The sequence below is a fragment of the Prionailurus viverrinus genome, chromosome A2, assembly GCF_022837055.1.
Source record: "Prionailurus viverrinus isolate Anna chromosome A2, UM_Priviv_1.0, whole genome shotgun sequence".
Classification (NCBI taxonomy): Eukaryota; Metazoa; Chordata; class Mammalia; order Carnivora; family Felidae; genus Prionailurus; species Prionailurus viverrinus.
Genome location: NC_062562.1, coordinates 124,563,832 through 124,581,943, shown reverse-complemented (window position 1 = coordinate 124,581,943; position 18,112 = coordinate 124,563,832). Strand labels below are relative to the sequence as shown.

General features: G+C 33.0%; 1 protein-coding gene across 9 annotated transcripts in view; it reads right to left on the bottom strand.

Moving 5' to 3' along the window:
• Positions 1-18,112, bottom strand: part of BBS9 (Bardet-Biedl syndrome 9) — a 458,993-nt gene that overhangs the window by 306,665 nt on the left and 134,216 nt on the right. The gene's annotated exons all lie outside the window — the stretch shown is intronic.

Below are 18,112 nucleotides of genomic sequence, written 5' to 3'. Positions count from 1 at the left end.
TTAATCTACAATTACATTTGCCCATTCAGGTGGTACTAACTAATGGAAAAAGCCCCTAAAGAAAAGACTAAGCAAAAGATCATATTGGTCTCATTCTAACAGTAAACATTGTTACTTCCAACTAGAGCAAGTTCTGCTTAGGAGAGAAGAGACTATTTGAAAAACGCATTAGACAAAATTATCATCAAGAAAGGTACTTGCAGTGAAACACAGGGTATCACTTTTTTGTATAGCTTACTTTTTTGATTGTGTCACTTTACATAGATGAACACTAAAAGCAATCATTTGAATTTCTAGATGAATTGGTCATTACCTAGAAAATCAAATTTGGCTTCATGAATATGAATTCATTTTTAATGTTTATCATGTTTAGACTTTTTGAAATATAAGCATGACTATGATTGCATAAAAGCTTCCAAATGTGATTTATTTAGTAAGAATATAACTCTAAGGTACCGCATTAAAGTTGCCACTTACAGCTCTGGTATCCAGCAGCTAAAAGGGTCAGCTGTATTACCCTAAGCGAGAGGGCAGATGCTGCCTGTTAAGAATGCCCACTGCCTTAAATCAACAGCAGCCCCCAACCAAGGCCTTTCTCCACGACCCCTCTCCAGAAAGCCACCCACATCCCATCAACTGTGAAGAGGAAGACAGATACATACATACATACATACATACATACATACACACACATATACACATATGTACCTAAGTTTTGTGGGGGAAGTTGTTTTCTGTGTGGAAGAGGAGGGGATTGCTGATGATGACAGCAGTAAGTATCTCCAAATGGAAAGATATTTAGAAGTAATCTTACTGCTACTAATTGGCCAGATCAAACTTAAACAGCATTCTATAAGACCAAATAAATTACTTACCTGTAGTGGCTTCTAAGAAAATATATATTAAACTAAGATTCACAATCTTATGTTTCTGTACTTTCAGTTCAGAGGTTCTAGGCCACTCGAGAGAAAGAAAGAAAATGTCTTTAAGACACCTCCATACTAGGACAATGTAACTTGTATTTCACTGAGAAATGAAATAGCATGAAAACATTTATAGCAGTTAAGTTAAAGCCACATGTAAAATTCTGTTCAGATCTCTTCATATAGGGGGAAAAAGTTAAGAGGTATATAATGGAGAACAAAAGAAGATATTGGGGGAAAATGAAATTAATAATTATTAACTCATTATTAAATACAAAAATTAAAAGTATATAAATCACTATGATCTGGTCTACAGACTGATTAAGACAGCATTATTTAGACACACAAAGAAGGAAAAATGGAAAGAATCAGTGTTATTTATCCTACAAGATATTTAATTTTATTATAAATATGCATTACTTACACTGTTTCCTAGATGATATTATGTGACCTCAAGACACAGTATTTCAATAGAAACAATAGAGGTTTACATTATAAGGAATGAAACTATTCTGTGCCTTCGTAAAAATCTAAACATTCTCTGACCTGTGTTGACTCATCTCCTCTCTTGTGACAAATTACAAATCCTTTGTCCTTCTCTAAGCATCCTCTAATTCATGATTTAAAAACTCTTAAGGTTTTTCCCAAGTAGCACAGAGTACTATGTACTTCTGATTTTTGTTTTGCTATAACCCCTTCTATTTTCACTTTCTTATAATTATATAATTCAAGTGGCCAGTGCTGATATAAATGTATATACGTTTGATAAAGAATATTAAATATTTTTATGCAAAATATATCAGTAAAAGAAATTTTTACATAATCCACTAGAAGACAATCAAATGTGTTTTCTATAAAGTGATATGAGACATTTGTACGTAAAAAATACTTGAACTCATGACTGCTGACAAAATAAAGTCAATGCCAATAAAAACATAATTCTTTTAAAATTTCTTTTCTGCAATCTAAAGTAACAGTACAGGCATACTATTAGGATAGTGAATAATTGTACATACAAAGAATTCAACTTGCATTCAGGCCCTTTATGAAATATGAATCTAAGACTCTTCATGAGGTATTCATCTACATCTGATGAAATAAAAAAGGTTAGTAAAATGTTTCACTGAAACAAATATTCCACAAACAAATCCTCATCATCTGCAGAAGAAGTGACAAGATTTCTAAAATTAAATGAAATTCCCACAAAATCGAAAACCCTTGTTTTAGGCCATAGTTTTAACCTACACCTGTAACAAATGAAATACGGTCAACAATTATTTTAGGTAGCCAAATTAAATTATCTTAATTTCCCACAGCCAAAGTGTTCAGGCTCTGAAGTCCCTCTGAGTCCCTTTTTAGGCCACTCCTTCTCTAATCCCTTCAGTCATTTAATCAGCATTCACTGAACACCAACTCACTGCTAAGCATGAAAAAACTGAGTAAGAAAGGTCCCTAGGGCAGAAGGCCAAACACCTATTCTTTTTATAGCTTTATTGAGGTGTAATTAACAATAAAATTGTACATATTTAAAGTATACAACATGATGATTTGACATTCAAATACTTTGTGAAATGATTATCACAATCAGATTAACTAGCATATCCATCACCTCACATATTTGTCTTTTTTTTTTCCTTTTGTGGTGAGAATGCTTTTAAGATCTAGTCTCTTAGCAAATTTCAAGTACACAATATATTATTAATCACTACAATCACCATGCTGTACATTAGATCCCCAGAGCTTATTCATCTCATATCTGAAGACTTGTATCCTTTAACCTGCATCTCTCCACCTTCCCCCACCCCCAAGATCCCCACTCAACTCTCAGAAATGCCCACTCTATAAGCCAATTCCCTAGAGAAAGCCTCTGCTGGAGAATGTAGGCTCCCCAGACTTGAAACTAGAGTGGCCCTAAGACAACACATCACAGGACCCTGATCCTAGCCACAGAGAGACCCTCAGTCAGGGAGCTAAAACATAATAGAATTCACACAGGTAAACAAATACTTTGTTTCTGTGCTACATGACATTCTGAATGAACCACATCTACCACTGCTATTTGGTTTAGCTGGTCTTTAAGAAACCAAACATTGTAGAACTCACTGGGCTTCTAGGGGCTAGTGAATTTCACTGCAAATCAGAATGTCACTTGTATGGTTCAAATGGCTTAAAAATGAGGTTTGCCAAAACTGGAGGTCCTATCTTAATTCATTTTCATAACACAAGAAAGATGACAAAGGTCTCCCTGAAAGCAACAGATAACTACTGTATTGCTTGATTCTTCGTAAGTATTTTTATATTTTGGTACATACAAATGGGTAAAAGTAATCCAGATAAGAATTACTCTGATTTTAACACAACATTATTTAACTTTTCTTAGAAGATGAGTTTTTACTTAGTTTCCTAAGTAATTAAGGTATAGAAAAGGAAAAGAAGTTTAAGATGAATAATCAATCCAAAATTACCCCAAGCATCTAACTGTTGATTAAAATACAGATTCACTGTCTAAAGTCTATGCTAGCAAACACAAGTTCTACTTATAAACCAAATATTAATAAATAGAATTTATGAGGTCTGAATCTGGGTAGGCACAAATAAATAAAAATCATGTTATAATATTTCATGTTATCCAAAAAGATATTTATTTTGCTTCACACTCTATTTTTTTAAATGTTTAAACTACAAAAATGATATATTTGCTGAACTGAAATTGGCACAAATAACCATCATTATAACTACTTTTGTAAAAGTAATTTTTGCATAGAAAACAGTCATATACATTTTCATTTCTGACAAAAATACAATAGTCTGGGGAAAAAAAAGAAATAAAACAAATGCATAGGTTTAGCAAATCACGTATACTATTTCCCTTACTCAGTAAGTAATTCATTTCCATGGTACTTAAAGAAATCCCTACGTTTAATTCTAAGCCATGAAAAATTTTCTAGACCATCTCAAGTAAGGGAAATCTGTTCTAATCTTAGAGTACGTCATTCCTGGGCATTACTTCTATCACACCACTATGCCACACACACTAAACAATAAAAAATAAAAGAGCGAATCTTTCAACAAACTATAACTTTGATTCTTGTAATCTTCTTTCCATAAAACTGTGTAATAAGTTCTAAATTTTACCATTTTTATATGGTGATGCTTATATGGTTGCAGTTGGTGGTGATGTCAGTTACACTAAAGAACAACAGATGGGCTGGAGGGCAGAACAAAGCATTTCCTAGCATCTGGAAGCCTGCAGAAATTGAAAAACCAGTAAGATAACCTTTTTTGACTCCATTCCTCCATTACTCCAATGTGACCGTGTTTTAATTTTTCGTATATTTCCACTAACTTTAAGTACTCTGGATATTGTTTCCAAAGAAACTGTTCTTGCTGCTTACTCACTAACAATACACTAGTCCCATGCTACAAACACACTGTATGGGCATAGCTGAGGCTCTGAAAAGAGAATTTTTTTTTCCAACTACAAGTTTCAATTTTTTTTAATAATATTTATTTTTGAGAGAGAGAAAGATATATATATATTTATATATGTTTATATATGTTGATATATATATTTATACATATATTTATATATATTTATATATTTACATATATAAAAATAAATTTATATATATTTTATATATTTACATATATATTATATATATATATTATATATATATATATATAATATATATATATATATATATCGAGAGAGAGAGAGAGAGACAGCGTAAGGCGGGGAGGGGCAGAGAGAGAGGAAGACACAGAATCAGAAGCAGGCTCCATCCAGGCCCTGAGCTGTCAGCACAGAGCCCAATGCAGGACTCGAACCATGAGATTATGACCTGAACCAAAATCAGATGCTTAACTGACTGAGCCACCCAGGCACCCCTCCAACTACAGTTTTTTGCCTTTTTTTTTTTTTAAGGGAATACAAAATTTTATACTCCTAAGTGTTAAAAATTATTACAAAACTCACTGCTAAGTATAAATTGTTATATGGTCCAAATCAGAATAATTTATTTCTAAGAAAAATTTTTAAATGTTCAATTAACATGAACTGTACTTACTTATTTAAAATATGTAGGTAACAAATGGTATAAGAAGAGAGTAATTTGTTACTGGAACTTAATATAAATGAAAGATAAAAGCATTCTAAAAATAGCATTCTAAAATGCTGCATCCAATAGCAAAAGGTACTATTTTGTATTTTATTTGACTACTGAAACACTAGTAATTTCTAATTTACAAACCATAATTACCCTTTAAGTAAAAAAGGAATAATTTTCTACAACACTATTCTTAAAATGTTTACTAAGTTACCTTTCATTTTTCATTTATACCAAAAGATTTCTCTTTAAATCTAACATATATAAGCTATTCAAGATTTTTTTTTAATTAAGAATTAAATGAAAGAGTTTTGGCAGTATCATTATTTTTCCGAAGACTGGAGTTTATTTTTAGGATACCTGAAACTTTTTTAAAGATATTTGGAGAACATATCCAGATTCTTCCACCCCTCTGAAAGTAATCACTTATTTTAGGCTTCTGCTTTCTAGCTCTCCAGATGTTTACCAACTACAACTTCAAATACTTCTCATTAGATTGAATATTGGGTAGCACTAATCTAAAAGGGAAGGAATTGTTTTAGAGAAAAGAAAGGTATGAGAGTTTTTTAGTAGAAACAAAAAGAGTTGGGACATCTACTTCTACCTGTATGATGGACAAAACACTCTGAAGGGACCTAACATTTTCTTTCTTTCTATATTATAACACTAACCCACTTACACTATAGTTAGTTGTTCACATGTTTGAGTATGCTCCTGGGCATGTTACTTGATCTTTCTAAGCTTCAGTTTCATCATCTATAAAATAGGGATGGTAATAATTGCAGTAACAGTAACTGTTCTTCAAAGAATTAGAATGGTACCCAGTGCACAGTATGTGAAATAAATATTAGCTCTTATTATTTGTACTTTTAGAACAGTGTTATGGTCTAAAAGCACATTACTAATTAGTGTATGCTCTAAAATATCTTCATAATATATAATACATGCTAACTAGCTACAAATGTTAAAATGCTCTCACTCTAAAATCATTTAAAAATTAAAGACATTTTTTGATGAACTACAAGGGAAAATAAAAGGATAATAAATCTTTCTCTCTATACTAAGCCAAGTTTTTATCTAACCAAACCTTATCAAGATTTGAATATAAACTCTAATTAGAACATAGGCTCTACATTAATGAATTAATGTTCACTACTGGCATTCTATCACCTTTTACTTAAATAAGACAAAAACACTTAAACTTTGAATTAGTACAGTTCTCCTGTATTGTTTTAAATATTATACACTTAAAGTACACGGGTATCTGTACTCTACTACCTGTAGTAACCCTGTTTTTATTTTACACTTAAATAGTAAACTGTAGTGTAGTGAACAAAAGGCAGCAGATTTTCTCTTGCCTACAGGTAGAACACAAATATCCATTTTAGAATGTATATGCAAGCCATCCTATCTGCTCAGTGGCATATCCTGATGATCACAGAGGTCGGACAATTGAGAATTAAAGCCCTATTTTACCAGGTAAGATTTGATTTACTTACAAGTTTCAAGTTAATGTTACAAAAAAGACTTTATTGATGACATGATTATTTGACTGTATTATATTTTTAACCTTGTTTTTAATAATTTTACTTAATATTCTGTTCTCTGGAAATTAAAAAAATATATACTGTCACTCTCCTAAATCTGTTTTTTGAAGATGTGGGCAGTTAATAAAAGATTCTAAACTACTAAACCTCATACAGGAAACACATCAACAGTTTTGGATTAGCTGCTAACACAGTTCTTTTCAGATTTAAGATTCTAACAATGCAATGATGCCAGTGCACAGCAGGCAATAAAATACTGCTATGTTTCTTGCATTTCCTTTCAGATAACAAGAGATTCTAATTTTAATTCATCCAGCTTTAGCCTACACAGCAAGATTTATACATTTACAAACATATTTTTTTATTCTGGCAATAACCCAGATTTATATGCCAAAGCGAGTTCCGAAATACAGGCCATACGTTGGTTAACGAGCTAAAGGAACTAAGTCCATCCAAAGTTCCAAAGTTCTTAGCAGCATATAAACCTAATGTCACCCAAAAACTCACTTCGTTTCACTCTTGTATTCTCCAGTAAGCAACCTAAAAAACCATAACCTTTTTTCCCTGGGAAATAGAGATGTTAAACACAGACATACACACATACCCCAAAAAAGCCTCACACACACCAAAACAGCCTCACTCTATCTTTGAAACCAGAATTCTTGACGTGAGGGGAGATTACGTAAAATTGCATGGATTTCCAAGAAAGCTAAAAGCAAGTCACCAACCTGATACAAATGATCTCCCAGAACCAGAGTCAAGAAGATATGTGCTTGCTAAAAAGCAAAATCTTCCATAACTAGTAAAAAGCAAAATACTTTCCTGCTGGCTACAACTCTATTGAACAACTGACTCCCCCACCTCCACCCATATCCCCCATATCTACTATCAAACTAGCTCCTATATCCATCAGGGGATAGAGAATCATACCCAAAACACAAAGGTATTTTTCCACAGAGATTATTTTCTTTCAGATTGAGAGCTTCATTTTTAAGACAAGTTCATAGTCTGAATGATAGTATGTCTAGAGAAATGTTTCAGTGGAAATACATGGTAATAAGAAGAATTCTACCTTTGAAACATTTAATCTATAAAACAGAAAAATACAAACCCAACTAGCATTCTAAGTGCAACTCCTTATCCTTGGCTATACAGTGTTTCTAAAACCTCTGGCAGGCAAATTAAACATTTACTATGGAATGTAACGAAGTCAAACAATATGGAACTGTAATTACTATTAAGCTTTTCATGAGAATGGAGGAGGCTGTGTTTTACATTATTACATAAAAAAATAAAATGATAATGAGAACATGAGACCAAGCAAAAGACTTCTAATTTTCATAAGGAGAGTTTTTCTGAGGGTTATAACCCCCACTGACAAATAACAACAAAGACATGGCTTTTTAATTTATTGACAAGATGAGTGCAAGTCTTTTCCATGTGAATAAAACACTTATCAAAGCAGCAATACTGAAGTTCATAAAAGTAGCATACCATATCACAGGCAATATGTCGGCCATGGCTTAGCCACATGGCTAATAAGGACATTACAAGCACAATTCTTTTTTTTTTTTTTAATTTTTTTTTTTTCAACGTTTATCTATCTTTGGGACAGAGAGAGAGAGAGCATGAACGGGGGAGGGGCAGAGAGAGAGGGAGACACAGAATCGGAAACAGGCTCCAGGCTCTGAGCCATCAGCCCAGAGCCCGACACGGCACTCGAACTCACGGACCGCGAGTTCGCGACCTGGCTGAAGTCGGACGCCCAACCGACTGCGCCACCCAGGCGCCCCTACAAGCACAATTCTTGTTCAAGCAGCACGAAATCCAATCAATATAAAACCTAGAGATAACCTCATTAAAACTTTGACCTCACACAATGGAAATACATGCATGCAAGTAATGGTAATCATCAAAAGTAATGCAATTCATTTTACTCCAAAAATTTTTCAATACAATTGGCATAAACAACTTATCCACTTCATGGTTAGTGAGGTATTAACAGTAAGAGGAAGAAAAAAATAGCAAATATAATCAATTCTGTTCTTCTGTTCCCCACAACTCCTTATATTTGTTAAGTAACAATTTGTTATGTTGCATTAGCAGGCCCACCAGGCCCCAAGTGAAGCCCCCATTTTCTGGTTGGGGGTTCTCTTATCCTATTCAACATTTCTGGCTAAAAACCCAATTATAACCATATGCCACTTAAGTTACAATGGGTTTCTTTAAAACTGATTTGTCACTATTAATAAAGAAAGGAAAATATTTTTTGACTTCTCAAATAGAATGAAAATGCAAAACAAAACAAAATGAACAAACAAAAAATAGGGGAAGAAGATGGACTTCTCAGGAAAAAAATAATCATGAAAACACTGAAATTCAGTATTTTAAAACAGTAAAATGAGCTAAATAAACTTAATTTAATTACAAAGCCAAAAGCATCAGTTACAACCAAAACACAAGTTTCTAAAAACCACCAAAGGAATATAAATACTACACTACGATAGGGAGATGAGAAAGTTAGGAAAATAATAATATTAATATTAAACCCACTATGTCAAATTTCATGAAAGGATACAAATTCTTTCATTGAACAAGAATTCCGCTATAATGAACACTGCACAAAGTAAGACCAATATTAACTGGGAAGGGAGGATAGTGGGGTATCTAATTACTAAAGATGGTAATATTTTCTGTGTAAACTCAAGAGTTCAGCCACCATTCAAGGATCACATCTGTCCAAAAAGGCTGACATTTTATTTTATTTTTTTTTTTCAAAATAACAAAACACTATACTGTGTAATGTCTAGCTTGAACAGAATTATTTTCGGAAATTGAAAGGCACTTAGAATGGGGGGGAGCTAATTTCTCCAAAAGAGTTCCTAAATTCAGTACTATTCCAATCCATTTCCCAAATAGATTTTTCTGTGCAATTGAATATTATGATCCTAAGGCTCTCCTGAAATATTCAATTCAATATAGCAACAGCCTTCAGTGCAAGCTTTCCAATACCTAACTAAAATAACCAAGCAAGAACTGAAAAGAGACAAAGACACCAACACAAAAGTCATTGGAAGAAGGCAGAAAGGTGGGAAGAGAGAGAGAAAAACAACCCCATAAATTATAAATCCAGAACCCAAAAGAAATTTAGACTGGTTACCAAGTAGATGAAGCCAAGAGTATTGTTTTAGCTCATGCCACACACCAGCTTCATTTTATAAAGACCATGTGAACAAAGAGAGGAAGATGTTTCTTCTTCCCTAATCCCCACCCCTGACTCAGTCTGGTTCAGAAACCCAGGTTCTACGTGAACAATAAAACTATGCAGGTATCTTTTACTACTCAAATCTGACCTATGATGGAAGTAATATACTTTAACCCTACTCACCTGAACCTTTCCCACCTTTACCACTGCCCTTGACCCCCCCCCATACTACCTATCCACATCCATATAGGGGTAACAAATTCTATAAAACAATTGGCCACATAAGGGACAGATATTAGTAGTAGTACTTAATATGCTCAGAGATAGAGTCCTCAAATAAACACTATCAACATGTTTCAAAATAAGACATACCGGGTACAAGGGCATCATGGAAATTGTAGCCTGTTGTGTACTACTACGGGTACTCATGACAAAGGTGCAGGAGGTATGAGGCATGAGAAGTAGAAAGATATTGTCTCAGTACACTAAAAAAATCTCCAATGGTAGACACTGAAAAGAACAAAACTAATGCTGTGGAAACTCAAACCAATGATTAAGAACACAAAATACAGACACTGTACTAGAAAACAGGAAATAAAATGACGCAGAAATGAAAATTATCAGGAAGAAGATAGCATGTATTAGGAACAGAAAATAGCCAACCAAAAGATATTAATATCCCCAAATAAAGAATACATCAAACAGAACTGAAAGAATAATCAAAGATAAAACATAAAGAAGCTTTCTTTAACTGCTAAACAAATGGTTTAAACAAACTAAATTCACAACGTTCCCAACTAAATCAAGAAAAACAATAAGAGACAAATATATAGTGGCAAATGTGACATTTACAGAGAAAAATGATAAACATTCTATAAGCCATCAGACATAAAGAACTAGTTACTCTTAACAGAACAAAAATCAAATTTGTCCAAAAATCAATCCTCTCCCCAGCAACAATAAACATTAACTGATAAAGAAATAACTTCCAGGGGCGCCTGGGTGGCTCAGTTGGTTAAGCATCTAACTTCACCTCAGGTCATGATCTGACAGTCTGTGAGTTCGAGCCCGGCGTTGGGCTCTGTGCTGACAGCTCAGAGCCTGGAGCCTGCTTCAGAGTCTGTGTCTCCCTCTCCCTCTGCCCTTCCCCACTCATGCTCTCTCTCTGTCTCAAAAATAAGCAAAAACATTAAAAAAATTTTTTAAAAAAAGAAGTAACTTCCAGTCAAAAACAGTATAGCAGAACTCCTCAAAACTGACAAAAAACATCAGAAAGTATGACAATAACAACCACTCACCCCCTACACACAAAAAGGGAAAGTGGAACAAGGAAATAACTATAATCACAATTAACAAACTTTGAGACGCATCTATTCTGCCAAACATTTCAAATTGTGGGCCAAAATAACAAGGCTGCAAGAGCTGGCACATGCTCCTCAGACCTCAAGCAGAATGGTCAGGTCCTATACTAGCATGATGGGATCCAAAGCCATAGGTGGGATGCAGGAGATGCAACATCAAAAAAACGCAGTGTAAATAAAAGATGCGTTTATCTATCAGTTCATTTCTTAACCAATGAAGATCACAAAACAACCAGCAGCCACTAATTCTTAGCACCAAGGGCCTGTGACTGAGGATCTAGGGAGACTTCTGTTAGATTGACCAACCTCTTAAACCCTAAAAGCTGAGTGAAATAGGTCACTAGGGTAAAGAAAAAAATAAATGCAGTGAGAAGGTAAAAAAGACTCAGGTGGTCTGAGCTCATTAGTCTCTCCCCTCTTTCCCACATGATTCTTCAGCAAATGACTATCACCCTTTTTAAAATGAGTAACAATGGGGTGCCTAGGTGGCTCTGTCAGTTGAGCATCTGACTCTTGATTTCGGCTCAAGCCATGATCCCAGGAGCATGGGACTGAGCCTCATGCTGCTGAGGGTGGAGCCCGCTTAAGATTCTCTCTCCCTCTGCCCTTCTCCCTGACTCGCACTATCTCCATCTAAAAAAAAAAAAAAAAAAAAAAAAAAAAGTAATAATTGTAGAGTAATTAACAGGGGACCTATGTATAGAAATTGCAAATAAAGTAAAAGAGGTGAAACAAAGAGATGAAGAAAATAGGAACATAAGCAAAAGGCAGAAAATATCCATACCAAGAACTTCCTGAGAAAACAAAAGGAGAAATCAAATAGCACTGTATCAATGAATTATCAACATAATTTTTTCATTTGAAAAGATCAAACAAAAGCTATAGGGATGAAGGCCACATTAAAAGTAGTAATAAGATAAAATAAAATAAAAACAAACTCAAGAACATGATAGACAGACATGGAAAAAAATCACAGAAATCAAAATGGAAAGAAAATAATATACAAATAATTAATGAGGAGATGCTAGATTTGGAAGACAAGGTAGAGCTAACATATTTGTAACGCTGATATTAAGGAAACTAAACTAGTAGAGCAGAACCAATATTCAAAGTTACAATGGAATAATATATTCCTGAAATGAATAAAAACATGAATCTACCAAAGCTCACCTTGTCCCAGAACAATATTAATGCAAAATTAATCAACTGTCAGTAATGCTAGTCAATTTTACGGTCCCCTAAGGATTAAAAAAATATATAAGCTAGACATGAGCATCTAGACAGAAAAAGTATTCATTCAATAAGAAGTTTTAAAAATATATTTAAGTCAGCCTCAGGCCTTTCCACAGCAACTGTCAACACCAAATGGAATGTCCAAATTTCTGAGGGAAGCTAAGATAATCTTCAAGTATAACAGCAATAAACAACTCTCAAGAATGCAGGAAGACTTAGAGGCTTTCCTCAAGACTGCTGAATGATTAAACTCAACCAACCAAGAAGTGAATCAAGATAATTCAGGAACAGTAAAAGAAATAAAGAAAGAAACAAAGAAAAAACACTGACAGTAAGCTTTTTTAGACACATGGATAAGATGAAAGGACTGTGAAAATTGTGATTACTAAAATATACGCAACTGTTTCAAACTTTGACAAAATGAACAATAATAGTATACCAACAATAACCAATTTTGGCAAAAAGAGAGGAATAAGAAGTACACTATTAAGTATGCTGCTTTCCTTATCTTTGATAACAGGGAGTCAATGCACACTGCCAAACATTGAAATGCAGCTTGAAAAAAAACTGAAATTGTCTGTTGTAACAAATTACAAACATAAACTTATTACTTGAAACAAACAAAATAATAATAACCTTTTATTTTTTTTCTATTCTTTAGTAGGGTCTTTTAGAAACTAAAATATATTGTTGTGAATAAACATTTACATGAAATTCACTTATTCCTTCCATTTCATCTATTCCTTTTGTCTGTTAGAATTATATATATATATATATATATATATATATATATATATATACACACACACACAAACATATATATATACACATATATGTGTGTGTGTGTGTGTGTGTGTATATATAATTAAATAATGAAATAAATATATGTTTAAAAAACAGATTATTCTGGGGTCATCTGGCTGGCTAAGTTGGTAGAGTTCACGACTCCTGATCTCAGGGTCATGAGTTCCACTCCTACATTGTGCACAGAGCTTACTTTTTTAAAAGTACGAATAAAATAAGTAAAAACTTAAAAAAAATTATTCTGCTTTGGAAATTTTATTTTATGCCTAAATATGCATATGTGCAGACAAAAATATCAGCTTCATGTTTAATAGGTGCTAACACATGTTAATTCTAGGTGGTAATATTGAGATAACTTTGGTGGCAGAGTTAGTTTATTTTTCTGGTTTTTTACTTGCACTTTCAAATAGTTCTTGAGTTTTAAATAGTTCAGTTCTATGCTTTTTATAAAAATCACAAGATTATTCTTTTTCAAAAATGTTCTTTTTAAAAAAATAAAGGACTTTTGGGATGAGTACTGGGTGTTGTATGGAAACCAATTTGACAATAAATTTCATATATTAAAAAAATAAATTAATTAATTAAATAAATAATAAATGTAAAAAAATTTAAAAATTTTTTAAACAATAAAAAAATAATAAAAAAATTAAAAAATAAAGGAGCAACATCAATAAAGTTTGAGGGGGAAATGTGACAATACATTTTTACCATGCAATATTAACACCCTACACCATTAGTTTAGTATTAAATTAGCATATTAAGAGATGAAGTGAAATTAATAAATTTTAAAAATTGCAATTTGTAATATAAAAAGATTTACAACCTTTAATAGATATAGAAAAATAACAAAAATTAGTATAGGTCTAGATAAAAAGTGAATACAAATTTGAAAACATTCTCCAAAAAAGCACTAGAATAGTTTAACAATAATTTATAGCTAAAACCTTATGTTACTGTAGCAAAGAACAAACAGTAACAAAGTCTGTGTGGGTGTGTGGGTGTGTAGGGTGATATGTGTGAGAACAAGCTCACGTTTACACCCAGGCCTGTGCGTGGAGCTGGTACAGACAGCAGGGTGGGGGATAGGAAAGGAGAAAGAAACTGTATTAAATCCCTTGCCTATCACAGGGAGAAAGATTCATTTTGTTCTTGGATTATGGCAAAACTGAAAAGTCGACACTAATAGAAATAAAGAAAAGAGATACATATGTGTATATACTATCCAATACATGGGATATCCAAGTACAGAGAACTCTAACTCACATAGAGATGGAGGGCAAAGGAAATACTATTAAAACTACAACATACCATAAAAGAAAAATGGCCACGTATATGGATTATAACAATTATAAATGGGTCAGTTAAAGGGCAATGGTCTTAAGAATGGATTAAAAAATCCAATGAAATTCTGTGTATACGAGATACATCCAAGATAAAATTACAGATTAAAGAAAAGCACAGACCATGGCATGCCAGTAATGAATAGCAAAGTGTACCTAAAGTAAATAAAACAAAAACAAAGAAATATTAAATGAGAACACAAAGAAGGTCATTTTATATTGATAAATTTTTTTAACTCACCAAAAAAGTAAAATATCATAAACACAAGGCAAATTCATTGAACTAGACTATATAAATCAAAATGCTTAGATATTCAACAACAACAAAAAGACAGAAAAATATGGAAATGAAAGACTAACATTCCATTCCTGAACTGCAACAGATTAATAGGGGAAAATATCAAAAAGAATGCAGAAGCTCTAAAATCATAATTTATGCTTTACCGTAATTCCAGGAATATTTACAAATTTTATGTGTACTATTAAGCCACAAAGTAAATCCTTAAAAATACAACAGAGTAAAAAGTGTATATATAGGTCCACGTTCCCTTTCAACACAGCACACAAAAAGAGAAATGACAAAGTAACAGCAAAAGTTAAACTTAAAAAAAAAAAAAGTCACTGAAATTTGAAAACTCTCCCAATAAATCTGTTTTCAAAAAATAATAGCCTTCCATCTAGGACTCTCAATTGTTTCATATTTTTAAGAAAAGGAACTTCCATTGAAAGTCTTATAAGGTGTTTTTAGCCATTCCTCCCCCTGACATGCACAAATCACAGATTTTTTTACAAGTTTACCAAGTATATACTATATATTCAGCTTTGGGGCTGATGATTCAGTGTGATATGCAAAAGCAGAAAGGGTCCCCCACATTAAAGGAGTGCGTGACTGAGTTGAGGAGTTAGCAAAATCAAACAGCAGTCACCAAAATAATGTAAATATTATAGAAATTCAGAGAAAGAGGAGACCAAAGCAGGGAGGGAAGTCTTTTTTATGTGACTTCAGGTAGGACTCAAAGATAAAAGAGACTGGGGAATCCAGAGAAGAAATGGGGAAAACTTTCTAGTAAAGAATACTACAACCATGAAGGTTAAAGAATGAAACAGTTAAATACTGACAGTTACAACAAGTTACTATACTAGATACAGCCTAGGAAGAAATACACTCAAATACTAGACCAAACTGTTTATGCTAAAAAATGAACTGCAATAAGATTTTAAGGCACAATGGCTGTGGTTGCCAGCTAAAGTTTGGAAAGATTCTCATCACTTTGAACATTCATTCAAATAGACTTCAACTTTGAGGTATATTTCATATCTCTCGAGAGAGTAACATTACCGATAAATAATGATCTTTATTTGCCATTTGGGAGACTGACCACAGCAGAGGTAAGATACTGGCCAGGCTTACACAGCTACTTCATGCAATGAGAGGAAAACAGTTAATAGTAGAGAATTTGAAGAACATTATAACATGCACACATGTCACTATATTCTTATTTCACATTCCCATAGTCTAATCCACAAAAATTAAAATAATTAAACCAAAGGAACTCTCTCTAATCAAGAATGTCGTTGAAAGAAGGAAACAGATTCAGAATCGGTTTATAATAAACAAGGTAGAGAAGACTTGGGCTGCCAAGTAGATGGGAGTGGGAGGAAATAAAGCATCTTAGTTTCTGAGCAAAATGCTGTTATTAAGTATAATTGCATCAACTTGATTCAAATCCAGTATTTCTTATTCATTGAAAAGAAACATATTAAAATAGCAGCAATTTCCTTTACAAATAAACACACTCAGCCAAGGAAGCTTCCACCAAAAAGTTTAAAGGTAATAAAAAGCAGAAGCAAAATTATTTCACTGCTTCTAATTTCAAATAATAACTTCTAAACATAAGTATGCTAGAGCTAAGTCAGTAAGAATCACTTTTAAAATTCTAATAAAAATTATACTGAAATTCTTTCGAACAGTCTATATACTTTAATGCTAAACTACAGAAAAATAAGAAAAATCTTCCAACAAATAATTAAAAGTTATTGCTATAAATTAACTGTAGAAATCATTAATGGAAATACTTGCATTTAATTATTTATAATCCTGATCTTGAAAAAGCTATGAGATAGAGGAAGTTTCACCCACTAATACCTAAGTTTAGATGTGACAGACTACTTCTGAATAGAAACATCTTGATGCACATTATGGAAATTTGGTTTTTCACTGCTAATAATTTCAGTTATTTCTGGACCCTTGACTTATAAAAGATGCATCTGGACATCTGAACTATAAATTAACCATAAATATCTGCTGAGAAACATTATCTTTGAGCTTCTGAGTATAGGGACACTTGAAATAGGCATGTCTCAGTAAATCATACATGTGTAAAATAAGCATTTCAACTAAATAGTCTCAATAGGTCTTTCTATCCATCACCTCCTATGCCCCACATACACACAAAAACCACAATGACTTCTTAGTATTTAAAACTGAAGGGCATGGGGATTATAAGCCAAGATGGGCCACATACCCACCAGTGTAGATCTGTCTTCTTGCACCTGAGCTGTCACTTGAGAAGCCAAAGAGAACAGCTCTTGGATGGATATATGGACTGCTGCAAGAATGACTCTCCCAGAAGAGAAATACTTGACGTTGCCCTGCTGGCAAGATGTTTTTCCTGTTCTAAATCCTCCTAAGTAAATCTGATTTAAAATGTCTGGGGAGTCTAAGTGTTAGGTTGAACTTAAAAGACTATCTGGTAGACGTGGTAAAAGCCAATCTCAAATTTTAAATTTTTCTTCAGATACAAAATAACCATAATTTGTGTTAAGTATGATGATATTTTCTCATAAAACATGAGAAAGCAACTTCTTTTTAAAATATTTGATGTTTTAAAAACACTGTTTCCATTTTCCCAATATTCAGGCTTTAGATTAACCATTAATACAAGTATGAATACCCTTCATTGAGCTTCAACAATTTTATACATCCAGTATCTTAATTCATGGGAATTAGGCATTCTGATTAGATACGATAGGTGCCATTGAAGAACTCTACATATGATTTTTAAATGTTCTATAAAATGATCTAAATAAGTAGAACTGAATAGATCTAGGGAATCTATAAAGCTTTATAGAAAGTTGTGTTTCTAGAGGCACCTGGCTGACTCAGTCAGTGGAGCACGCGACTCTTGCTCCCAGGGCAGTGAGGTCCAGCCCCACATTGGGTATAAAGATTATATAAAAATAAAACCTTAAAAAAAAAAAAAAAGAGTTGTGTTTCTACATATTCACTGAGATTTTCAATTCCTAAACATAATCCGAAATGCTAAAAGTTTGTCAGGCTCTTGCCTTTTATACCAACAACCTAGAAAAATTACACACTTATGTCTCATTTCTCTCCTTTTGATAAATTTTGTAAATTTAGGACATGTGTTTTATCTTTCATTTTAAATGCATACTGGCCTAATTTATAATCTAAACTGTCTTAAACACAATCAGCAATTCTGCACCACTTGACATAATAAGGTCTGAAACAAGTTTCCATGTGTAGTACTCTCAGTCTAACAATAAATGCTCTCTAAATGGGACCCATCACA